At 39.0% G+C, this 15379-nt stretch overlaps 1 long non-coding RNA gene across 4 annotated transcripts in view; it reads left to right on the top strand.

Moving 5' to 3' along the window:
• LOC124234681 (uncharacterized) overlaps positions 1 to 15379 on the top strand; it is a 55829-nt gene that overhangs the window by 12991 nt on the left and 27459 nt on the right. For 2 of the 4 annotated variants that reach the window (XR_006887373.1, XR_006887376.1), the window contains exon 3: positions 11346 to 11448. This is a non-coding gene — a long non-coding RNA (uncharacterized LOC124234681). Of the gene's footprint in view, positions 1 to 7729; positions 8368 to 10281; positions 10603 to 11345; positions 11449 to 15379 lie in introns of those variants that run through there. The other 2 variants (XR_006887374.1, XR_006887375.1) reach the window with 2 other exon arrangements.

The raw sequence follows: 15379 nt of genomic DNA, 5'->3' as shown, positions 1-15379 counted from the left end.
ATAAGAAGTTTCCTGATAAGTGAGGGTATGCCTCTCTTTTATAAAGTAGGAGGATGGACTATAGTGAAGGGAGAGGTGGGAATGCAGAACGTTTGCTCAAGGCAAAGGAAAGAGTATATCGAAGTAAGGGGGAAAAATGACTAAGTCTTTATAGTCAGACAGACAGATGGATTCCAGGCTCTGTCACTTAAGAGGTTAGTGACACTGGGCAAGGTCAACAGACCTTTCTGAGTGTGATGCTTCTTAAATGCAAGCTTCTCTTTGGTACAGAAGGTACCCAATAAATGGTAGTTATTATTACAATCTAACAGGAGAGACTAGTGTAGAAAAACAATATGAGAGGGATCTGGCCCCACCTAACAATTATGAACTGTTCCTCTCCTGAGGGAGAGAATCCTCACTGGACTTTATTCATTTCTCATGTTTATTTACTAGATTTTAAACTCTTCTGGGATTATAGGAACTGTGCTTTACTCATTTTTATATACCCCTCAGCCCTAAGTACTGCTCTTGCACCTAATGGGAAAAGAGGGAAAGACTTGGGACTGAACCAACAGTCTTCAAGATTTTACAATAGTTCATAGTAGATGTTTGATGAAGATCTAAACAAATATGAAGATGACGAGAATAAGGAAGAAAAGTCAGCTCTCCAAAAAGAATTCATAAAATAACACATGAAATAGGGCTGAAAACACAGAACCTTAAAAGTCATTCAAAATTCTAATAAATTCTTTCTAAGTTGAGGGAAGTATTTTAGTAGAATGTCTAAAGTAGGTTTTAATTCTGAACTTGATTAACCATAATTCTGAGTCATACTCGGATGTACAATCTGTGGAACAGTTTAAAAAAACAAACAGAAAACTTTTCAAATGAGTGCATATTTAGGGGAAATTTGTGGGAGTGTTTGGGACATATCTAAAATAAGCTATTTTCTTTCATTTTTCCTGATCGTTCGTTGTGGGGCAAGAAGTAACCATGCAGATAAGTATCAAACAATAATTTAGTACAAAAAGAATCGTCTGTATTCAATGACTATAAATTTAGCATGTCCAGCCTCTTCTTGCCAAGGCAATCTTCACGTTTTCCAGCATGGCGCTCAACTACTGACCATGTCAGTCAAATGGCCAGGAGTATCTCAGGTTCCTTTGCTAAAAATATTCCAACTCAAATTATCTTGGCAGACAATACCCAAAAAAAAACATTCTTTCTCTGGTAAAATGACCAAATTTTAGGAGACTGAATAGAAGCAGAAAAGACAAGTAATAGCTGCATAACCTTGGGCAAGTTACTAATTGAGCCTGTGTTTTCGCCATTAAAATGATATTTTTAATACAGGTCCAGAGTCTCTACTCCACAAGTCCAAAATAGGTCAAAAACAAAAAAGCAAAAATGCTCTGAAGCCTGAAAGTGTTTTTGTAAGTTTGTCACCAGGACTATTTGGCAGCAAAACCTGCTGTGGACGAATGCAAAGCTTCGGTTATGTCTCAGCACTCATATCCTTCAGTGGTACACCCTCTGCTATTTGCTGACATTTTGTGACTTGGGGATTAATTGCACCATGAAAGTGCCCAAAAGAGTTAAAGATGTGCCTGTGAGTAACAGTGAGAAGAAGAAAAGGAAGCATCTGTTGTTACCCAACCAGGTTCATTTTTGCCCGCCGCCCAGAAAGCAAACACTGAGACATCAAGATTGCAGCAGAGAGAGAGTTTACTCACAAGGCAGCCATGTGAGGAAGCAAGAGCATGAACCTCAAATTCACTTCCCCAAAAATAGGGACTCAGATATTTATGGCATAGGGGTGAAGGTGGTCTGAAATGTGGAGAGAGGTGATTGGACATGAGGAGAGGTGAGGTAATTGATGATCTGCACAAGCATAGTCAGACTTCATGCCTCTTCATGGGACCCATGTTCACAAAATGGTGGTGTGAGGATGACCTGAGGGTGGAGTTTTAGCCTCTTGACATCAAAAGGTCACCTATTGGACATTGGCATGGGCCCAGTTGATGAGTTGGTGGTCTCAACTGGCCTGAAGTGGACAAGGAGTTCTAATTCCTGAAAAACAGCTCACACACCCATTACCATGGTGACCCAGGCTCCAGGGAGATGTTATCTATAGGAGCCTAGTGGGAGTCAGATAGTATATTGCCTAAGCAGCACAGTTAACAATGGGTGAGTTAAACAGCTAAAAGCTATAGTCAGTAATTGCAGAAAGGAAAAAACTTCAGTACCTAGATACTTGATCATCAGTGGCTGTTTGCTGGTTTCAGTCTCCCCTATTCTTTGGTCATTCCTCATTCTTGACGGATTTTGGGTGACAACCCATCTAGCTACTTCCTGCTGAATTGGGGTGTAGATGTGGGTTAAAGGAATGCAACTCTTTAGCACTCATTTGGAAATATTCTCTTGTTCCTGGCTTACCAGAGGGTAAGAAATATAGACAACTCAAATTTTAACAGTCCCTGAAAAATAGACCTAATCCTATTGGGGCCTCCATCTGATCTCCAGGTGGGGGCAGACATCTGGTCTCAGTTCCTGATAGTCTTTTGTTTTACTGTATATGCATCAAAGACCAGAGGAACAGCCTGTACCCTGATCTTTCAGTTGTCATTGATGATGGCCATCAGCACAGACTCTGCCTGGGGGTCATCACATTCCTAAGGAACTCAAAAGAACAAGTTTATCAACTTATAGCAGCTGAGGGGTTCCATAAAATCTACAGAGCATGTCTGGGTTAGTTAATCAGAGGCCATTTAAAGTTACAATATGTTTTCTTTTTTATAATATGGCTTCCCTTATGTCAACCTTGTGTTGACTGGTATCAATCCCCCCTTTTGTTGTTCATCTTCAATCTTGAGGGATTATCCTGTTGATGAGGGCCATAGGTTGTTCCATCTCATGGAACCAGTCTCTTAGTAAGATGGTGATGCAGGTGGGCTCCCAAAGTTCGGCCTATGTTGTGTTAGCAAGTAATCAGGTATTTAATAAGAAGTATTTCTAGAGAGACAAAAAGAAAAATAAGGTTAATCATGGGAGCAAATTATAAACCTTTCTGAGCCCAGGCAGCAGCCAGTGAGAAGATTTCTAGGTGTCAGAGTCGAAGCATCTTTTGCAGTTTGAAATGTCTCTGATGATGTCATCAGGTGTTCAGGTATCTTACTGAGTGTCTTACACAGCAACAGATGTGAGTCTTTCTTAAGTTTATATCAAGTTGTCCAGCTTCAGTTTGCAAGGCTTCAGGAAAAGAGCAGATTCAGTTCTCAATGATTCCAAATGAAAATGATGGGAAAAAATTGAAAACCTTAATTTGGAGATTTGTAGCCAGATATTTCAAGAGGCTAGAAGAATTCAGGATCCTGTCCAGTTAACAGATATAAGATAAAAACCTCAAAAACAATTATCAGGACTAAAACCTAATATCCATGAATATAATAAGAACTATAGTTCTTATTGAAACATAATTTTTCTCTCTAAAATCAACCTCATTTATACCAAAGATAGCCAAATTAAGACTAATTGGTTTGCAAAATAAGTTTAGTTTCAATAACCTTTGGCCCAATTATTTACATAAGTACAGCAAGAATAGCAATTGGTTATATAGATTCTTTCAAATCTGCTTTGCTGGAACTCTTTCAGAGGAATCTCAGATTGAACTTTAAACGCCTCTCTGTAAAAGCCAGGAAAGCCAAGCCAAAGACTTTTCAACAGATTTTGGCTGCGATACCTACAGATTTGGGTGGATTCCTCTCTTCTCTAGCTCCCCCCAAATTTTTTGAGGTTCCAGGCACCTGCCAGATAAGTGACCTTCCTTACTTCCCCGGGGTGCTGGAATCCTTGTAAACAAGGTACCAGGCCAATATTTCCAAGTGGCTTTCTTCCACAAAGTCCAATCCTTGTCTCTCAAAAGCTGTCTGGTCATATCTGAGTCTATTCCTGTTTCTCTCAAATATGACATCCCAGTCAAAGCTTTGGTAAGATAACCAGTGTTTCCAATTGTGTCCTGTTGTAAGGAGAACAGATTCTTATTGAACTTATGCAAATAACTACAATGCCATGAAAACAATACTCACTCAATAAGAGTTTCCAAATCCTGGAGGGATCAGGTAGGGAGAAAAATAAATGTTTCAAATCTGCTCACAAAGGTATAATTTATGAAATTGATATAAGTCATAGTTAGCATGAGAGAAAAAGAGAAAAAAACTTCCTAAATCTGGAAACAAAACAGAACATCAAAAAGTGAGCAATATCTCAAATGAAAATTCATATAAATCATAGTCATCCTCATCAGTTCATTCAGTCCTGTGTTAGCAAGACTTAATCTTGGTCTTAATCTTCTGTTAGCAGTTTTATGAGGTCATCAGTTTCTCTGTTAGAGTTCTGTAATTTCTTACCCAGTTAAGTTTTATGATCTGAAAGTTTATCAGAAACCTGTATTCTAGAGTGTCAGAGTCCTTTCCATGAATTTCTCTGAAGACGAAATATTTTGCAAAAGCAGCAGAGTAAAACACTGTCTGTAAACAACACGATCCCAAAATGGCAACTGACAAAGAAATTGGATTAATTTTCTGACATACAGTACTTTAAAATAATAACCAGAATTATGGCTGACAACCAGGACTGATCAGAATTTTAGGAATGTTATATAATTTTTAAAACTTTATATCAATAACATTTACTCACATAATACCACCTAAGAAAGTTTATCATCACTTATTTGACAATGCTTCCCATGTAATTTAACGTACCAAATAAGCCTAATTAGCTTAGTGTCTTCCTTCTTATAGGAAGAGAGAGCAAATCTCTTTGAGAAGTCTCAGGGGCCCTCTGAAAATCCTCAGAGAAATTCTTTTCCTTCTTCCAGGCCAAAGGAAAGCCTTTATTCAGGATTTGAATATTTTGGTGGTGGGGACCTTGTCAAAAATATCAAAAGATTTTAAAACATTTGTTCAGATAGGAAACAACGCTCAGTTATCTATTCAAAGTGACAACAGAAGCAGTCAAGGGCAAACAGTTAAAACAGTCAAAAAATCTTAATAGACCTTAGTCTTTCTGAACATAAGAAATTATTTTAACAAAACATAGATTTTGTCTTTTAGGTAGACTTTCACAAAAATAATGAAAAACCCTTTTATAACCTCTGTAACAAGAGCAGACCAAGTTCAAGAAAATTATCCTTTTGAGAGAGAAAACCAAATTTTAATTTTTGCACCAGCTCATCTTGGTTTTTTTTTTACATTAAAACTGATTTACTTAATTGGGTTTACTTTAGTCTCATCCATCTTGATCAGGCATAAAACTCCTTTCAGAATTTTTCTTTCACAAACCTTCTGTAACTTTCCTTTTACATTCAGAATTTGTCCCATGCTTGCTTTCTTCCCTTCTAGTACTAGAGGACAAATTTATCTTTCTTAGCCCAACAAACAAAAATACTTCCATTCTTTATACCTTCTTTACTGAAAACAGTTCCTTGTATACAGAGCTGTTTGCCTTATTAATTTTTAGTAGCTTTAATTACGTATATTAATTAGAATTTTTAACCCTTACAGACCCTAGTAAAAACTAAAAAGTAAGCAATTATGAACTGTCCTTTACATTAGCACCCTGTGGCTTGACAGATTTATAAATACATTTTACAGTTTTTAGAAACATGCTTCTTCATGGTAAAATCTTAATAAAATACAAGACCTGTTTACTAATAGACCCAAACACCTTTTAGTTTCTTTGTAATAAGAAACCAAAAGTAGATAATTCTAGACATGTCCAAGGATAACGTTTCAGTATTTTATCTTATTTCAAAGATGACCCAGATATTCAATGAGTTTTTTATCATTCAATTTTACCTAGCAACACTTCAAAGTCAAGTTACCAGAAAGATTTGGGAAGTTATTTTAAATATACATGTCATAAGACATAATTATTTTAAAAAGTTCACCCAACACTTTTGTCTTTTTCACGTCTATTTAGTTTACACGTTCTCAATAATTATTTAGATTGCCTATAAAAGTTCATGAGACGTTAGACAAATTAGCCATCATTTCAAATTATTATTTTTGCTAACCAGTTTTGTAATAGAGAGAATATCAGCTTATTTGACCAATAAATGTAGAATAAAGGCTGCATGTCTGCATCATATCCAGTGATAACTGGAGGATATGTCCATTTTAACCAACCCAACAAATTTAAGTAAGTTTTCATTTACCAAAGATTAATTTTATATCATGTTAACTTAAAAGACATTTGGGTTAATTTCTTCTGCATTTATAAATAATTTAGGTAAGTCCTTACTTTAAGCCAATTAAACTGAGCTCTTAATTTTTGGCCATAACATCCTGAGGTTAAAATATCACACATATAACCTACATATAGACACACATACACAGAGATTGCACAGGTACCGTTTTAAAATTACTGCCATGAATCAGGTACAAGGCTCCCTAGTTATGAATCCAAATTTTGTTTTGAGCCTTTTTACTAATATTTGTGGAGAATATTTTTGGTGAGGGCGCTCTTCTGGCCGTTTTTTGGCCTTTTTCCTTTTCTTTCCTTCAGTCTTAGGAATTAGCGATGGGCTAGATAGTCTCCAGAGGATTTGTAAGCTCTCTGAGATAGGGAAATAGGTGGAACTGCCTCTAAAGCTGCATTTCCAGTTTTACAAGGATTTTCCTAGGGCAGTTGCTCTTGATTTCTCGAAAATTGCATTGTAACTCAAATGACATTAGGGTTGGCCTACCTGTCCAACTACATTATAAAGGCACAGAGAAACCACTCAAGTTTTCTCCACGATGGAGTTTCTGGGGCATAACCCATCCAAAGTTGAAAGTGTTTCCAGTTAATTAAAATGTGCCCGATTGGTGAGTCTCCGGGGATGCTGGGACGTTCCCCATGGTGGCAAAGCACAGTTAGTATCTGGCTGACAGTGGGCCGGAGAAGGGTGCAGAGCCCAACTGCAGATGTCAACATAGTTATAAGATTTGGTCAAGTCCCATTCAGTCCAGGCTCTTAGTCCCTGAGCAAGCACAAGGCAAGCCAGGGAGGCAAGAGGCAAAAGCCTGGAGCTGGGGAGGGTGGGCTCCCAATGCTGGACTTAGAGTTGAGTCCCTAGCAGAAAGCTTTCAAGTTTTGGTTTTACAAAGGGTCTAGGTTCTTCTCAGATTCAGCCTGAACTGAACCCCGACTTGATGACAACGGAGGAGGTGACGAACAAGACAAAGAAGGGAAAGAGGTGATTAGGCCTCACCCTCCCAGCCTCTTCCCAAGAGTTATCAAGATAAAGGTGGCACAAACAACAGTTCCCAGACAAGACAGTTTACAGAATAAGTTACAAGTCTCCTGTCCCCACAACTGACTTAGTAGGCGCCTGAAACTCTCAACAAGCTCTTGACAGGAGACAAAACAGGGTTCCAGATTGTCAAAGGATTGACCAAGTGGCTAACCTGGAATCACTCCAGGTGCCCAAAAACCAGAGGAGAACTCCCAGGGGTGGAATGAGGACTCTGAAACCAGGCAGAGGAGAGCTCCCGGGGTAGAACATGGAATCTTCAAAACCAGGCAGAGGCGGGGTGTGGGTGGGGTGTGGAGCTTTCACTAGCATCTGTAAGACCACAAGTGGAAGCTGAGATTGCAAATTTGGTTAAGTTCTTAAGACTAGTCATTGTAACAGCTCTCTGATTGTGGCCACCTGATGTTACAGAAAAATACCATCTTTTTCTTTTTCATGGACTTGTAACTGAAGGTTATCCAGTTTTGAAGAACGCAGCCTAGGGAGCTGCAGGTGGGAATCAAATTAGCATAATTTAGACACGGCCGGTCAAAGTATACTTATGCTGCAGCTAGAACCAGATATCCAAACCAAACCAAACCACGCCAAGCCAAGAGCACTTCTGGAGCGGATCCACTAATTTTTCCTTATTATCGAGCGTCCTCGAAACCAAGATCCTCACAGTGAAGGCCAGACCAAGGCTTCCTTTGTCAGAAGTCACGGAGGGCGTCCCCTGTCAAACCAAGGCTTTCTTTCAGAAATCAGAGTTAAAGGAAGAAGAAATAAGAATGTAGTCACTTGTACTGAAGTTACTCACCAAAAAGACGTCTTCCAAACCAAGAAACCATCTCTCTACTGCAAAGTGAGGATATGCACCAAGGAGTCCGCAGCGTCAAGCCAGGAAAGAATCCCGGAACAGTCCCGGGAGGAACGCTCCCAGCAGCTGTTGGACTCTTCCACAGGCTCTGCACTCTGGCAAGGGGCTGACGAATCTCAGGCAAAAAGGTCCATCTGGACTTAGCTCCTGGCTCACTCACCATTTCTTACCAAACCAGGTTCATTTTTGCCCACCGCCCAGAAAGCCAAACACCAAGATGACGAGATTGCAGCAGAGAGAGTTTGCTCACAAGGCAGCCACGTGAGGAAGCAAGAGCATGAGCCTCAAATTTGCTTCCGGGAAAATAGGGACTCAGGGATATTTATGGGATGGGGGCAAGGTGGTCTGAAATGTGGAGAGAGGTGATTGGACGTGAGGAGAGGTGAGGTAATTGATGATCTGCACAAGCGTAGTCAGACTTCATGCCTCTTCATACGACCCATGTTCACAAAATGGCAGCATTAGCATGATCTGAGGGTGGAGGTTTTAGCCTCTTGACGTCAAAAGGTCGCCTATCGGACATCTGCATTGGCCCACTTGATGAGTTGGTGGTCTCAACTGGCCTGAAGTGGACAAGGAGTTCTAATTCCTGAAAAACAGCTCACACACCCGTTACCAGGGTGACCCAGGCTCCAGGGAGATGTTATCTATAGGAGCCTAGTGGGAGTCAGATAGCATTTTGCCTAAGCAGCACAGTTAACAATGGGTGAGTTAAACAGCTAAAACCTATAATCAGTAATTGCAAAAAGGAAAAACTTTAGTACCTAGATACTTAATCATCAATGGCTGTTTGCTGGTTTCACTGCCTTGATCAATAGTTCAGAAAGTGGGTTTATTGCAGAAGCTTGATGGTGGCTTGTCTGTGAGACGTCTTACTGAAAAATATAGTGTGGGAATCACCACCATATATGACTTAAAGAAACAAAAAGATAAGTTGTTGGAATTTTACAGTGACAGTGATAATCAAGAACTAATGAAAACTAGAAAAATATTGCATAGGGCCAAAAATTAAGATCTTGACTGTGTGTTGATTGAATGGATTTGATAACAAAGAAGTAAAGTCATTCCTGTTTTGTTTTTTTTTGGGTGAGGAAAATTGGCTCTGAGATAACATCTGTTGCCAATCTTCCTCTTTTTTTTTTCCTCCCTAAAGTCCTAGTACATAATTGTATATCCTAGTTGTAGGTCATTCTAGTTCTTCTTATGGGGTACTGCCTCAGAATGGGTTGATGAGCCGTGCTAGGTCCATGCCCAGGATCTGAATTGGTGAACCCCGGGCCCCCGAAGTGGAGCACGCAAACTTAACCACTAGGCCATGGGGCCGGCCCTCTCCACTGACTGGTTTGTTGGTCATGAAACAAGCTAGAATATACCACGAAGAACTGAACATTGAAGGGGAGTGTGAATATTCAGAAGGCTAGCTGCAGAAATTTAAAAAACGTCATGGTATCAAGTATCTTAAAATCAGTGATGAAAAAGCTTCTGTTGGTTATGAAACCGCTGACAATTGCATTGATGAATTTGCTAAGATAATATCTGATGAGGACCTTAGCCCCAAACAAATTTACAATGCTGATGAAACAGCTCTGTACTGGTGCTACATTCCTAGAAAAACTTTAGCTATGCTTGATGAAAGGGCACCAACAGATTTCAAGGCTCCCAAGCAAAGGTTGACTGTTCTTGGGTATGCCAATAAATTTGCTGATTTATTTATGTAAATAAATTATAACATTGTTTATGGTCTTTATTCCACTTTGCATGAATTTTCATACATTTCTCTGAGAAATATTGTGTTGCATACCCATTGGAGTGTTACAAAGTTTATAATATATGTACCATATTCCAAATTTCTTTTTAAATTCCAAAAAATAATCATTTCTGAAACACATCTGGTCCCCGGGGTTTTAGGTAAAAGATTGTGGACCTGTAATACTTACCTTAGAGATTTCTTGTGAAGATCCAATGAGGTAATCAGTGTGAAATACCTGGCACAAAGTAAAGGCTCATTAAATGTAATTGCTATTATTGTTGTTATTCCATTTCCCTACTCTTAAGAATAAAATGTAGGACAGGGTCTTTTTGACATTGAAGTTAATAAGTCGGCCTAGCATAGGTAATAATAAACATTCTTCAAATTTTATCTCCCTAGGAGATGCTTTGGCAATGTGCTGCTGATAATATGTACTAGAGTGCCTCCTAAATTGTCACCCAAGAGATTGAAGCATTTTCCAAATTGGAAGATAGACAATCTTATGCTACAACGAACTGCATTGCATCTTTATAAAGTACATACACCTCTATTTAGTCCTTAATTTATTCATCAAAGAAATATAATTAATTGCTTATCTGTCTGCTAACCATCCCCTCAGCTCCCTCTGCCATAAGCGCCACATAAACAATAATTTAATCTTTCTTGTGAGCAAGAATTTCTTCTTAACCCTGTGTCCAACCTCAGGTCCTACTGTAACACCTTGAAAAGAGCTGCATAAATAAAATTGACATTCTGTTTTATAAATAAAGCTATTGTTAGCCTGATGAATGTAAATCGATTCCCTATAGTCTGGTCTCCTTTGTTTGGGTTCCTTTGTAGTGTATGTTCATTTAAAATAGAAGATTTATTGCTTTTCTCTCATTATAAAAAGGCATACATAGTTATTGTAGAAAACGTGAAAAATGATTTATGAAGAAGAAAAGAAACTCACCCCTAATCTTACAACCAGTGATAATCACTTTTAACATGTTACTAGCTATCGTGCTAAATTCTAAGCCCTACGAGAGTAGAAACTCCTGTGCATTCATTCCTGTTCTCTGCCGTGTCCTCAGCATCTCACAGTAGCAAGTGTGTAAAGAAAACACACTTACACACTCAGGGATCAAACTATATTCACAGGGTTTTTTGGCCATGTTCTTTTTAGTTAACATTGTATTGGGAGCATTTTCCCATATCAATCCTATTTGATCTGACAAAATCAATTTTCTACACCACATTTAGCTTATCCTCTACTTCTGGAACTTGCTCCTCCCAGTAAATATTGTGCAGCCCCTTTGCTGGACCAGCCTTCCTTTCTCTATTGCCCTCACCACTCTCTCATCAGAACTGCCCCTCTTATTTCTCATTAGCTCATGCCCCAGCTCTTATAAGGCATAGGAAACCCTCACCATCATGTGAACTCATGTAACCTGACTGGCGATTGGTTCCCATTCTCCACTCAGCGCTGTTCTTGGATTGAAGTGAGCGAAAGTAGTGCAGGACAAGCATGACATGGAAGGGAGAGAGAGTCTCAGCTGGGAGAGAAACAGCAGCAACTCCAAATTGGTAAGTAGGGATGTGAAGGGTGGGTCCTGTGTCTTCAGTATTATCCAGTCTCATAGGATCAGCAATTGAAACGGGTCTGAACTAACTGGGAGATGCCTGGAGTCACTGTGCTGCCACGGAAATCTTACCCAGGACCATGGTTAAAAGTCTGCCCGTTGATATTTTAGCCTGAGTGAACAACCAGCTCCCAGGTGACGCTAAACTTTGTAGTGTGAGCCAGACCCTAGGAACTGGCCTTATGTAATTGAATTTTGGGACCCTATTATCATGTTATATCAGACTTTTTCTGTAATTTTTACAAAATTTTAATGTTAATGTTTTCTTTCCTCTCCCAAATAATATGCTTTACATTCACTATTAACTTTTTTGTCAAGGGATAATAGAAAAGGATCATCTGTCCTTAGTTTTCTGAAATGTTACTTACCATCAAGTGTCTAGGTGTGATCTGGGGTTTTTTGAATTTGTTTTTCTATTCAGTCTGAGGAGCACTCATGGGCCCTTTCATTGCTAGTTCATGTCTTTCATTGACATTGAGATATTCTTTTGTGTGTGTTTTTTTTTTTTTTAACATTTTCTCTCCTCCATTCCCTCCCTTCTGTCCTTCTGGAACTCTGCTTCAGTTTTCTTCAAATATTTGGTGATTCTTGGTTGTGTCCTTATGCTTGCATTTTCAGTTACCTGTTAGCCTGCCTGTGTGTCGGTGAGTGCTTATCTGTTTAGCCACTTTCCCCAAGCTTGGAGCAACACTGAAGCCTGTTTCACAATTTACAGGTGCCCTCTTCATTAATGTTGGCCAGTGGTTCCCTCCTTCAGTGGTATCCCAATTTTGCTTTCTGTTTTTCAGCAATTCCCCCAGAATTGTTGGTCCATTTAGAGCAATTCATCTTGTAAGTCAGCATGATCTTCAAATTGCTATATATCTATTTACATATGTATGTCCTTTGGATTCGTTTTCGGGTTTAGATTAGGAGAGGAAGGCTGGATGAACATGTTTGTTTATATTGCCGTCTTGATTCAATATGACAGAAGTTGTTTTCAAACATTTTTAACAAACATACTACTTTTCAAACAAAATCTTATATAGAGGATCAATATATTAAACAGATAAAAATAAAACCCATTAGTTGAAACAGAGGAAGCAGCCCTAATGTGAACTTATTATTAGTCTCCCTTTTGCTCTCTGCTGCAGCTCCTGAGACCCTCCACGGAATCTTAGAACTCTACAGAGCAGTTTAAAAACCACTGACATGATTTATGCTGCAGGAGTGTCTGGCCTATAAAAGATTCATAATAAGTGGTAGCTATCATTATTATTACTAGTAAAAACATCACCCCTCAACCTTCCCAGCCCAAGGCCTCCCACAGGTCCTGATACCAGCCCCCGCTATTCTTTCTGGCAGTCTCATCTCAGAGAGAAAGAACTAAAAAGACAAATGTAAGAGAACAACAACTGAGCACCTAGTAAGTATGCCTACGCCCTCGCCCAGGCCTCAAATGTTAATCTCACTTGATCCTCGCAGTGACTCTATGAGGCAAGTGTTTGGATCTCTAGGATATGGTGAAGAAATAGAGGATCAGACAGACATAGCAGGAATGTGCACAAATTCAGCTGTGTAAGAAATGTGCAGTGATTTTATTTTCTTAAATTTAATTAAAACCAGCTTCTAGCATGATTCCACTAGAATGGCAGGAAATGACGTCAGCCTTTCAGGGGCTTCTCTCCCAAGACTTGACTCAGGATTCTGGGTCTTGCCCAATGTGCTAAAGCATGGAAAGGGCCTGTCCTGTCATCTCTTTTCCATGCGTACAAGTGTCTGATGGATGCCCATCTTCTGTACCAGACAAGTTTCCTCTGGATTGGGCCACTCCAGGCTTCTGTGTGACCTGCAGTGTCAAGGATCTTTAAGAGGGTGAGGTCCCAGCCGCTAGGTTTCAGTATTTCAAGGTACACCTCACCGCACAGCCATCCTCTGAGCACTAGCTTCTTCCTCTGGCCACTGCACCAAGGGTACTCAGTTCTCAGGAATCGTCTCACCCCGAGGCACCCCTTTTTTAGTAACAGAGACATATTTGCCTCTTCCTTCTTGTTGCCTTCAAAGAGTCTCCCTTTCCCCTTTCCTAGGAACACCTAACAGAATCTAGCAGAGTTTGAACTTGCACAAAATAAAAGCTGCTCCATGGAAATGTCTGCTCCCCTTGTGCAAAAAACCACGAGGCAGGAAAATACCAAGAGTCATCTTCTTAAAAAGGGAGTGATGAGCACAGGAGATGGAGAATATGAAAAATTGATTCTCAAAAACTTTTCCTGCCACAAAAATTAAGTAACCTATCCATCCACAGCTCCTTAGTAGTAAGAGGCAGAGCTAGGATTCGAAAACACTTCCAGTTATGTGTACCACCTAAATAGAACATGCGTGTGAAGGTCAAGCTCCAGTTGTTGCAGAGCAGGTGTCCTTGGGCATAGGAGAGCAGCAGCTGCAGATTCCAGCTGAGAGCTGCCCTGTCACTCTGATGGAGACAGCAAATGGATGAGATCCAGGGGCTTGAGTCTTAACAGAGTTTGCAATTCAAACCCACAACACTTTCACCTATAGATGGGACATTCATCATCTTACACTAGATAAACACTGTCCCAAGGACAGAACCTAAATTACTTTAATCTCGGATTTCCATGTGGTTTATGCTTATGTAGAGCTGTGCTTGCCAGAAACAGAATGACAACACTATTAAAAAGTGTTTAAATGGAACAAGCGCAGGCACCTTCTCAAATTGGAATACATACATTATATAAAGAAGAGGTAAAACGAAATGACTTTTTACACGTAGATGTGCTTTCAGATTTTTAAATTATATCCCTTTGAACAATAATTTCATATTTCCAGGTGGAGGATTTTTCATTTTAATCCTGTTTCAAACAACCAAGAATTTCATTTTGTTCTAAATTAATTTACTTGCATTGTCAATAGGAATTTTTTGTTATTACTCAGAAATAAATTTTAAAAGCCTAAGGAGTTAAGTCATAGAAAACTGAGCCACTTAATTCTGGATCTATCTTTATTTGTATGTTTACAGTAGTATTTTTATATTGACGTCAACTGTCAAAAACATACTAAAAATAAAAAAAGCAGGAGTGGGGGAGGTGGCGTGAGTCCTCAAAACAGCCAAAATAGTGCTTATAATGTTCAAGTTTTCATAAGTGAGACCTTTGGACCCACAATCTTTGTGTTCACTCCAGTTCACTTTTCTTACTAAACATTTTATACATGTCATATAAATTATGAAAAAAAAAAAAGAAAATTGAAAATACAAAGAAAAAGTCTTTTGAAGATCCACCACCCAAAGACTACCACTATTAACATTTTAATTGATTTTGTTTGTGGTGTTTTTGCATCCATATGTTTCAAATTCTCACTGTTACTGTTACCTCTTTCTTTTATAGTAATGATCAACATTGCATTCTCTTTTTTTCTTTTTTACTTATTATGAGGTAAGCATTCCCCACATTTAGAAAATATACTCTTCATAAGGCTTTTTAAACAGCTGTCTAATAGTCTATGATTTGTCTGCCTTAGAGTTCACTTAATTAGTTGACTATTATTGGACACAGAGGGATTGTCTTCCAGAAAATTCATTTCTCTAGATTCCATACCTTGCCTCTCCAAGTGGCATTGGTGGACATGGCTAAGTGCCAGAGGTTTCTGGTTGCCACAGGATAAATACCTTCTTAGAGTAATCAATTTTCCACAAAATTGGAAGAGGAGATTCATGCTAAAATAAGCCCAACCCAGACATATTATAAAATAGAACTAGAAATGTATATGAATTTTTAAGTTAAAGCAGGAAAAGGATGTTAAAAATTAAATGAAATGTGATTGAAGAGAAAACGATTTTGTTGACATATTTGTGAAATATAGATGCAACCTGCATTGAT

This window comes from Equus quagga, chromosome 2 (assembly GCF_021613505.1).
Source record: "Equus quagga isolate Etosha38 chromosome 2, UCLA_HA_Equagga_1.0, whole genome shotgun sequence".
In the NCBI taxonomy this organism is placed as follows: domain Eukaryota; kingdom Metazoa; phylum Chordata; class Mammalia; order Perissodactyla; family Equidae; genus Equus; species Equus quagga.
The sequence above is the reverse complement of the archived record's forward strand: the minus strand, read 5'-3'. Positions and strand labels throughout refer to the sequence as shown.